The following is an 11,602-nucleotide window of genomic DNA, read 5'->3' on the forward strand; positions in this document are numbered from 1 at the left end:
TAAAAAATAACTAAGAAAAAGGTAACGATAAAATAATTTGTTAATTCATAACCATCATAACCAATCATTAACAAAAATATGAAGGAGGGCATGGATATATTCACATTTAATGGGTGCAGTGTGCACCATCTGGGGAATAGACACATGCCATCACACTATGATATCACACATGATAAAGGGAAGCAACTTCTCCAAAAGGCATTCAGAGATCTATTTAAAAATGGAAGTTTGAGGATTTGTACACTATAAGTCCTACCTAAACATGGAAATCTCTCAATTATTGTACTAGTAAGTTAGTCAGTAGCTTGAATAATCAGTAAGTCATTCATATTTGATGAATTATAGCAAATATTTGTGGTATATAATTAAAGTAACCCAAGTTTAGCATTATCAGTATACATAGGGTGTGGTTGGCATTGGATTTATCGGTAAAGGGGATAGGTAGCATATCAGAGAGTTTTGCTATAGGTAACAGTAAATATTATAGATAGGTAACATTTATCTAAGATAACATATACATATAATTTATTATCTGGTAATCATAGTATATGCCTATTTATGTTTTTATTTTCTGGCTTCTCCATTAGAATGTGAGAGAAATCTTTTTTTGTCTTGATTTTGGACCTAGTACCATGCTTGGAAGTTTATGTGTAAGATACAGAGATAAATGTATCCCTTTAGCTAGGTAAGAAATGAATAATTATCTCTTAATTTCATTTTCTAAGTTATTATCATATTTTACAATAATATTGCTCAATACAATTGCCCTCCCCTCCTCTTCCTCCCCTTCCCTTTATTTTTTCTGTACTCTCTTTCTTTCCTTCCCCTTTCTCTTTCTTTCTTTCTCTCACTTCCTCCCTCTTTCTTTCTTTTTTCTTTAATTTTCTAGTCTAATGCATAGTTTTTAATATCTCTATTAATAGTTTATAGTCTCCCTACACCCCTCTACAGTACGAATACTGCAAGACAAGAATCTTTGCCAGTGTTCTCCACTAATGTATCCTGATAATCTAAACACACAGTATTTGTCAAATAAATAGAGTTCTGAACATAAAAAATCAAAGTAAATATGGTTGCCAAATAGCAATTTAGACATTATTAAATAATATAAAGGTTATTGTACACTGCAGTGATATACCATACTTTCTTGAACTATTCCTAAGAAAACAAATTTATTTTTCTCTTTCTGACTTCTGTTACCTCCACTGATTGAAAGTTAGTATTTGAATGTAGTAGTTACAACAAAGTGCAGGAGTATATGAATTGCTTTATAATTTCTAGACATATTCACTTTATGGATATTTCTTTGTATAATTATATTAATGTTATAAAAAAGGTCTAAGCATAGATAAGGAAATGGTGACTTAAATAGTTTATCTCTATGGCATATAATTATTTATGGGTTTGAAATAATGAAAAGTATTACATGATGCATTAGGAAATTAAGATATTACAGATAAAGTGCTCAGAAAATAAATACAATGTATTTCCTGGAAATGTTCAAATGTTCTGAACTCACTGGCAATTATTTTAAAGTAGACTTAGCACTAGGAAATACTTTGCTGGGAATACTTTTGTGACACAAAGGCTCCAGTGTCAGTATCTTCCTTCAGTCAAAATTAAACAAGTAAATGTGAAAAAAAAAAAAAAACTCTATTCTTTAAATCCATGACACAGATTAACTATATTTTAATCTATAAACAGACTTTCATTATTTAGAATTTGCTCTTTAAATTTGAAATCTCAAAATATTGGAGAGAAAAGGACTAGAAAATTATCTAATAAATTATATATTCTAATCAAATTCTATTCTACTACTGACGTGCTGTTTACATATCAGGTTCTCACAGTTAAAAAATACAATTTGGCCAGTTTATTAATACTTATCCTTCTCAGGATTTGAGGCTAAACTAAGCTCAGAAAATAAATTTACATTTGATTCTTTACTAGTTTGAAAAGAAATGGAGACACAGAAAAATGTTGGAGTGATAATGAATAATGCTATTATGTCTGGTTTTATGAATGTGGACATGGGCCAACTGTTTTAGGTAATAATTTTAAAAAGGAACTTCCATTTCAAAAATGTAATTCTAAATATGATATTTATCTCTAATTTCATAGAAGTAATATGATTGTTGAATATGTTTGAAATTTCCAAGCTGCAACCACCGATCATGAATAGGCAGGAAATGGCTGACTCAGGAACACAGCAGCTGCTGGGGCCTCGGCAATCTCAGTCAGGAATCAGCTCCACCACGTTTTTCTTTCTGGACTTACTTCTTCCATTTCACGATGTATTTTGTCTCTATCTCACATGGTAGCCTGTGGATTCAAACCTGGCCTTTCCCTTTAGTAACCAGATGACATCCGTACTATGTCTTGTCTGACAATTCAACCAATCATTCCAGAATGTTCCTTGATCCTTTGAGCCTTCATCCTCAACATCCCTTTCTGTAAAAAACTGTTACGACATAGGTAGCTTTGTAAGTAGCTACATGGTGATGGCATCCGTAAGCAAGGAGTTCATCCCTCCTAATAAGGGAGAAGAGGGGAGAAGGGAATTCAACATGTGAGACGATATAGAGTTTAGAAGAAAAGGACATTGGGAGTAGGAGTGAAAGACACACACAGAAGGAAAAGAAGAAGAAACAGGAAAGACAGACTTTTGAGTTTCTGGCTTACTCAGCACACTTTACAGTATCAGAGACGAGATGGTCAAATGGTATCCCAAAGGCTATTTTGTTTGGTCTGAAACATTCAAATCTTTGCAACATTAAAAAATTCATACATAATTCAGTAATTCTAGTAGTCTTTCTTGATAAGTCAGATGACCTGATAGCGCTGTTCTTGCATTCTTATGGGGAATCTGTAGGAATCTGTCAGGAGTTGAATTGTGAATTATCTGCTTTGAACAGACTATGCATATACCACTTAACACTTCCCACCATGCTCTTTTAACTTGCACCTGGCCTGCTTCGTTCATTTTCTGTGCTGTTAACTATTTGGACTGATAGGAATCTGAGTCTGCACAAAACACAACCAATGAAGTGTTGTTTATTAATCCACTCAACAATATTTGTTAATAATCTAGAGCATATAGAATATTATAGTATCTGATAAAGATTATACAAAGATGCTTTAATTATGGACCTTGTATTTAGGGAGACTAGATTCTGGAAAGAGGGATAAATGAGTAAATAGCTATAAGCAAAGTAGAAAAGATTTAGTATTCCAGGAGATGTTATCATTATGTAGAGGAGAGAAAATACATTTTCAGTTAGAATATCCAGGTAAACTTGATGGAGAGGATAGAATCAAGACAAGAGCTTAGACAGTTGAAAAGTAGGAAATATATACTTACGGAGCTAAGTTTAGGAGATAAAATTCATTGTCTCTCTATAAGATTGTCAGTATTAGGCATTAAGTTAAACATTTAGGTTTATATATTTATGTATATATGTGTACATGTATATGCATATGTATAGTGTTAAATTTATGACATATTTGTATAGTCTATGCATAGAGACTATATTAATGTTATTAATCACTTGTCCTTCTGCATATATATGTTGCCCAGGCTGGTCTCAAACTCCTAGACTCCAGTTATCCCCCCACCTACCTGGCTCATCCAAAGTGCTGGGACTATAGGCATGAGCCACTGCACCCAGCAGTAGAGTATAATCTTTTGCTAAGGCTGTTTGGCAGTTTCAAAGTCTCATATTTTTTTTTGCCTATGATTAGCTGGCTTTTGAAGTGTTAATCTGGGCAATAAAGAGTTTAACTTGTTAGGTTCTGAACAACTTGGTTGTGGTTTTACTGTGGAAGCAATAGCCAGACCTATTTCGGGAGGGTAAACCCCAGCTGCAGCCTCACCTAAGTGTGAGCAGTGGGGAAGGGGAAGGTGAGTTTTCTGCAGCTCAGGATTGAAGGCCACTCCCGAGAAGCATGGTCTCCACTGACACATGCTCCTCGGTGTGCAAAGTTTGTGTGTGGACTACACATCACAGGTCATGGAGCTGCAGTCAAGTAGGAAAGTTTCAAGAAGAAAAGCACCCTTTTAAGAGTTCATTAGTAACACTCCTTCAACTAAGGATCGTCCAATTTGGAGTATCACTTAGATAATCTGAAGACTTCATTGTATCTTTGGAGAACTAAGATGAAAATGAGTATGAGGAGAGTTTCAATAAAGGAACTATATGCGAAACCAGCTACCTATGCTATTTACATATTATAGATTCAGTTAAGCAAAGCTACAGCTTTAACAACTGCAGCAAAAGAGAGGTGTATGATGCTATGGATATCTGCGAAAGAAGTAACTAATCTGGACAGGACAGGAAAAGCTTCTGTCCTGAGAACTGATGCTTCAGCTGAGGTGGACAGAATGAGAAAGAGCTGAGATGGGTATTATCTTTCTGTCAAAAAAATAAAAACACCATATACAGAGCCTTGTTGAAGGAGACTCAAGATGCTGTCGCAGGACTAAAAACCCAGTGCTGTTGGAAAGGAGAAGAGTGGAAATGAAGGGGAGTGGGAAAGGTAGGAGCCAGATCATTCAAGAATTTGTAGGTCAGTTTAAGGATTTGGCCTTAATCCTGAGACAGGGGAAGCTACTGAAAGGTTTTATGCAGGAACATGGTGGGAGGTGGCAAGATCAGATTCATGTACTGAAAAGATCACTCTGGCCTCAAAGTGGACAACAGATTACCTCAGGGGAAGAGTTGAAGCGGGTAGACCAGTTCAGAGCCTTTAAAGTCATATAAATAAGAGATTATAGTGCTCACACTACAGGGCTCGTGGGAATGGCAAGAACTGGACAGACCGAAGAGATTTTACAAAGGAAAATGTATGGAATTTTTGTAATGGTGTGTATTAATATATGGCAGGTAAGGGAAATGCATACACACACACACACACACACACACACACACACAGATGTTAGTGCTTTCCACTAAAATATAGAACCCTGGAGGAAAGATCGTGGAAGCCTTACAGGCATCTCAAATTCTGTTTGCCTAAAAGGAAGGAATCACCTTCTGCCTATTTCTCTGGATCATTCCCCTGATTACCCAGCCCAGACACTTGCGCACCATCCCTGACTCCTCTCTGTCTTGTTTTCCAGCAGCCATTCTAGCATAAAAGTCTCTTTGAGTCTGCCTAGGACATGTCCCATTTCTAGTTGAGCCGCCATCATCATACTGCCACAGTCTGGACCTTTTTACAGCCCTCACTGTCTCCAGTATTCCTCCTATCTAATCTGGGTTCCACGCTTTAGTCCGGGCAGTTTCTCAGAAATGCAAAGCTGGCTGTGTTGGTTTCCCATTGGCTCCCTCCTTGCTGTTGGATGATAGTCCAACACCTAAACTCACCTATGGACCCCTGCGTGATGTGAGCCCTGCTTACTGCTCCAGCCTCACTTTTTACTTCCCTGCAGCATCCGTCCCTTCTCAAGGGTACAAGCACAAGAGACGTCCTTCAGTTTTAAGAGTATATGAGGCTCTTACTCCTTGAGCCCTGTGAACATGCTGTTCCCTTCTCCTGGAGTATTCCCATTTAGTATTTCTCCACTCCGTCCCAGCTCTTGCCTGCCCTCCAGTGTTCTTTAAGTGACCCTTTTCTGAGGTCCTTCGGACAACATTTAATTTCTACATATATCAGCATTATATTTTACAAACACGCTATTTTAATTGCCTATTTACATATTTATCTTTCTGTTTTCATTATAAAATATTCGAGAGCAAGTAGAGGTATCATGCATCATCAGAAACTTGTAGTACTTGAAATATACTTGGCCACAAATTAATATTCTTAATTGAATTGAGATTGAATTAGATATTCATCCCTAATCCTATAGCTTTGACAAAAATTCAAAGGACATGCTTGTCTAAATTTCTTTGTGCATTTTGGTGACCAGTATCTGATGATTTTAAATGTCTAGGACCTCATTCAGTGATGATAGAAATGGGTAGACAAACGAAATTAGTAATGTTCCTTTTTCAACAAAGATAAAATAATTCATATGCTAAAATCATATTTTTCATTGTAGAATTTACAGCTGAAAGATCTGTCATGCTTTTAATGAGTGATAAGTTATCGTTCAGGAAATTCAATTTAAAAAACTATATAACATTAAATATTATTTCAATCCAGATACAGAGACTCTGCTGTCTAATTAAAAAAGATGATTTGTTGCAGGACCTATTTATTTAGTTTTTCTTTTTTACTTTGCATTTATTCATCTGAGCTTATTATGTTGCTCTTTGCTGCCACCTAATGATCAAAGCTGATATGTCCCTCATAAAAAGAAAGGGATCAAAATTAAAATAGATCTATTTTTGCCCATCAAACCTTCTCAAATCTCCAAGGTACAGAGGAGTTTATTAACTGTCCCCAGGTTTCAGGTGTTGGGGTGTGTGTGTGGTGGGGGGAGAGAGGGAGGATACAAGGGGGGAAGGGAAGAGATAGTACTTTGCAGTTTCCCTTAATCCATTCATTGACATTGCTTGCCCATTACAACTCTTCTCCAAATACAAAATTCAAATATTTCCATTTGAAATGGTCAGAAAACACCTACTCTAGACAGTAAAACTTGCACTTCCTTAAGACTTGAAGTATGCCTCACAAAGGTATTTGGGATTAAAATAAATCCTGAAGTCTGGTTTCCTCTTAGCCTTTAATGGCGAGTCAGCTTCCTTTAAAACTCCTTAGGTTTTACCTCCTCCTACTGGAACTAAAGGGAATATCACTTTTAATACCGTCAGAAATTTAAACTTACTTTTTCTTTGAATATTTAATAGATATCGTCTGTAAAACCATCTTGATCTAGTATTTATTTTCTGTAAATTAGTAACTTGCTTATTACATCTCTTTAGAGACTCTAGTGTTATTTAATCACTTATTAAATTATTAAATTTCTTAATAGTGTGGCATTATGGTATTCAAAAGTCATTAAAGAAATGTAATCAAAACATAATATATATTTTTATTCATTTATTTATTTTTTTTTTGAGATAAGGTCTCACTCTGTTGCCTGGACTAGAGTGCAGTAGCATCATTTTAGCTCACTACAACCTCAAACTCCTGGGCTCAAGTAATTCTCCTGCTTCAACCATTCCAAGTACTTGGATCTATAGACTCTCACCACCAGGCCCAGGTAATTTTTGTATTTTTGTAGAGATGGGGGTCTGGGTATTTTACTCAGCTGGTCTTGAACTATAGGCCTCAAGTGATCCTACCAGCTAGGCCTCCCAAAGTGCTAGGATCACAGGTGTGAGCCACCTCCTCCAACCAGTATTTGTTGTTGATTAGAGTTATATTTTTGTTGTTACTGTGATTGCCATTGGGGTCTTCTTTAAAATTCTTTGCCTATGCCAATATCTACAAGAGTTTTTCCAACATTATCTTCTAGAATTCTTGTGATTTCATTCCTTACATTTAAATCTTTTATCTATATTTAATTGTTGTGAGGTATGAAAAATATGGATCCTGTTTCATTTTTTTTGTGTATGTCCATCCAATTTCCTCAGCACCATTTATTGAATAGGGTTTCTTTTCCCTAGCATATATTGTTGTCTGCTTTGTCAAAGATCAGTAGGCTGTATGTAGGTGCTTTTAAACCCAGGGCCTCTGTTCTGTTCCGTTGGTCTATGTCCCTATTTTTGTATCAATACCAGGCTATTTTGGTTACTAAAGCCTTGTAGTATAGTCTGAAGTCTGTTAATGCGATGCATCTAGATTTGTTCTGATTTGATTACATTAAAAAATCTTCTGTACAGCTAAGGAAATAATCAACAGAGCAAATAGACAACCTACAGAATGGGAGAAAATCTTCTCAAGCTATACATCCAATAAATGGCTAATAACCATAATCTACAAAGAACTCAAGCAAATCAGCAAGGAAAAAACAAATAAACCCATTAAAAAGTAGGCAAAAGGCATGAACAGAAGCCTTTCAAAAGCAGATAGACAAATGGACAATAAATATGAAAAAATGCCCAACATCACTAATTATTAGGGAAATGCAAATCAAAACCACAATGAGATATCACTTAACTCCAGTGAGAATGGCCTTTATCACAAGGTCCCAAAACAATACATGCTGGCGTGGATGCAGAGAGACAGGAACACTCATACACTGCTGGTGGGACTGCAAATTAATGCAACTCCTGTGGAAAGCAATATGAAGATACCTTAAATAGATTCAAGTAGAGCTACCATTTGATCCAGCAATCCCATTATTGGGCATCTACCCAAAAGAACAAAAGTCATTCTGTAAAAAAGACACCTGTACTCGAATGTTTATAGCAGCACAATTCACAAATTGCAAAGATGTGGAAACAACCCAAATGCCCATCAATACATGAGTGGATTAGTAAAATGTGGTATATGTATACCATGGAGCTATAAGAAATACCATGGAGCTATAAGAAATAACGGTGATATAGAATCTCTTTTGTTCTCCTGGAGAGAGTTGGAACCCATTCTACTAAGTGAAGTATCCCAAGAATGGAAAAATAAGCACCACATGTACTTACCAGCAAATTGGTTTCCCTGATCATCACCTAAGTGCACATTTGGGAATAACACCAATTGGGGATTGGACAGATGTAGGGAGTTGGGGGAGGAGATGGGTGTATACCTACATGATGAGTGTGATGCGCACTGTCTGGAGAATGGACATGCTTGAAGCTCTGACTCGGTGGCAAAGGGGGGGGCATGGGCAATATACATAACTTAAATTTTTGTACCCCCACAACAAGCTGAAATAAAAAAAAAAGGAATTAAAAAAAAATTAGCACTAATTTTATTGTGTATTCTAAATGCTTTATTTGTTAATTTTGTATATTGTCTGCCTCCTCCCAAAAGATTGTGAGGATTTGGGGCCTGTTTTTGTCCACTGCTGCACTTAGGTCCCTCCTAGGCCCTCAGTTAATATGTGTGAAACAAATAAAGTAAAAATAATGTCATTCAATCTGTGTGTTCTGAAAATGATGAGATTTTTAGAATCATTTGGGAGACAATCACCATCAACCCTCCAACAAAAATATTATTCTCAATGAAATTGAAAATTGGTGCTGTGGTAAATTTTCTTTTCTTTTCTTTTTTCTCTTCTCTTCTTTCCTTTCTTTCCTTTCCTTTTCTTTTCTTTTTTCTCTTCTCTTCTTTCCTTTCTTTCCTTTCCTTTTCTTTTCTTTTTTCTCCTCTCTTATCCTCTCCTCTCTTCTCTTTTCTTCTCTTCTCTTTTTTTCTTTCTTTTTTTTTTTTTGAGACAGAGTCTTGCTCTGTTGCCCAGGCTAGAGTGCCATGATATTAGCCTAGCTCACAGCAACCTCAAACTCCTGGGCTCAAAAAATCCTCCTGCCTCAGCCTCCTGAATACCTGGGACTACGGGCATGCACCACCACACCCAGCTAATTTTTTCTATTTCAGTAGAGACGGGCTCTTGTTCTTGCTCAGGCTGGTCTCAAATTCCTGAGCCCAAGGGATCCTCCTGCCTTGGCCTCCCAAGGTGCTAGAATTACAGGTGTGAGCTACCGCTCCTGGCTAATTTTTAATATCTGTATTTGTTTGTATTATTGCAGCCTGTCCCTTTGAGACTTTAGTGTCCCAGCATTTTCAATGACTGAAATAATGTAAAATTGGATGTTTGCACATGTTAACTACTTGCTTCCTGCCCAGCACCTCTTGTTCTCATGACAATTATTAACTGCTGGTGCACTATTTATTTGTCATGCAGGATGAGATAACATCAGGATCACAAGGAGAAATTATGACTTTGTTTTGCAGAAGAAATGAATGTTCCTTAAATATTTGCAACTAGCTGCTGACACCTACAAGTCTGGTTACTCAAGGTGTTATTGGAGACCCCCAAAACAATGCAGACTTCCCCCTACCTTTCCCCCATCCTGCATAAAAGCTTACTGCCTCATCTTTCTAACAAAATAGATTAGAGAGATTTGCTTTCCTATCTTTTTGCTTTAGCCAAATCCAATAAACCTTTCTTTATCTCCAAGCACTCCAGTGTCACAGTGTTTGGCTTTAGCTGCACATAGGGTGCATAAGCCTGAATTTAGGGTTCCACAGCATTATCTAAAAGTGAACAGGAAACTTCTGGAACAGAGATTAGAGATATTCTTTCTTTGAATGATAAACTTCCCAGTTCCCCTTTGCCCTAGTTCTTTCTACTTCTGCAGCAATGTGATAAGAGCCAGATGGGCAGACCTGCAAATGCGAAGTTAGCTATAGGATAGAAATCCCAAAAAATATGAATTCGGGAGTTTATATACATATATTATCGTCTCTTGTCCTGAGATAGAGAAACTTGATCTCTTTAATTGAAACAAATTATAATTGAGAAGAGAAAAAGAGAGTCCTGGGTTCTTATCTTTTGGAATGTACATAAATGTGTCCAGGGATCATAGGAACCCAATGCCTCCAGCTTCGCAAGCCCTGGAGTTTCCTGATTCCAGATTTTATTCCTCTTTGAAATGTAAACACCTGCCTCAGGGAGAGCAGATCTCAGTTCTCACTATCTTTTCATTCACCATTTAACTGCCAAGGCGTGTTTGTTAACCTAGGTCACAGGTTTCTTTGCTCAGAAAGCCTTAGCCAAACAAAAACATAAAAATATTTTCGCTATAGTCTTTTTACCTATACTATTTGTTAGGGTGGAAAAGGTTAGTAGGTGCTCACGGTGTGGGTGGAGAAAGATTTCTCACACAGAGATTAAATTATAAAAGTAAAAAAAAAAAATTATTTTATCCTTAGGAGAGAAAGAGAGAGAAAAGGGAGGGGAGATAGCAGAGAGCAAGAAGATGGCCTGGCATCCCAAAGAAAGAGAAGAGAGATGCCAGCAGTGAGGCCAAGGGGCTTGCTGCTTTTATGGAGACAAAGAGAATAATAGTAATTGTTGTGAAGTAATTAGCAGGCAGTCTCAAGAGGTCAAGTTGTCCCTCTTTCTTGTTTACTCAGTTTCTGGAGATGTGATTATCTATGAGATATAGCCAGGCCTATTACGGGGGATGTGATTTTTGTCCCTGAGATATAGTTTTGGGCAGGAATTGAAAGCTTAGAGTTTTACCCCCCTGAAGTCTAGTCCCCAGCTTCTCAAGAACTCCTTTAGGCTGTAGAAACAGATTCTAAAGGCTGTGAGCTGGTGGCTATAAAGAGAAAGATTTCATTTCCTTTCTTTCTGCTCCTTTCAGGTGTTTGTGAAAACAAAGTCCCAGCAGGTTGCTTGCTAGCTTGGGACAGAAACTAGCAGCAAAGAGTAGGGAGAGCTCAAGAGTGACCTTTAGCTGTTATTAGAACTTTGGGAGATTCAAGGCCTCCATAACACTCTTTTCTTCTAATATTTTTAGTCTTTCTTCTCTACGAGTTGTTTTTAATTTCCCAAGTAACATACACACACACACACACACACACACTCTCACACATACACTGCTACACAATCACATCATATATATATATATATATATATATATAAAATTATCAATGATTAGATTAAGCAGTCACCCATCCAATTTCACATCGTTGTTCTGAGATCTTTCCAGCCCAGTTTGTAAGCATTTGCCTATTGTAAGGTTTTTTTGGATTGGCCGGCGCC

This window comes from Eulemur rufifrons, chromosome 24 (assembly GCF_041146395.1).
Source record: "Eulemur rufifrons isolate Redbay chromosome 24, OSU_ERuf_1, whole genome shotgun sequence".
Lineage (NCBI taxonomy): Eukaryota > Metazoa > Chordata > Mammalia > Primates > Lemuridae > Eulemur > Eulemur rufifrons.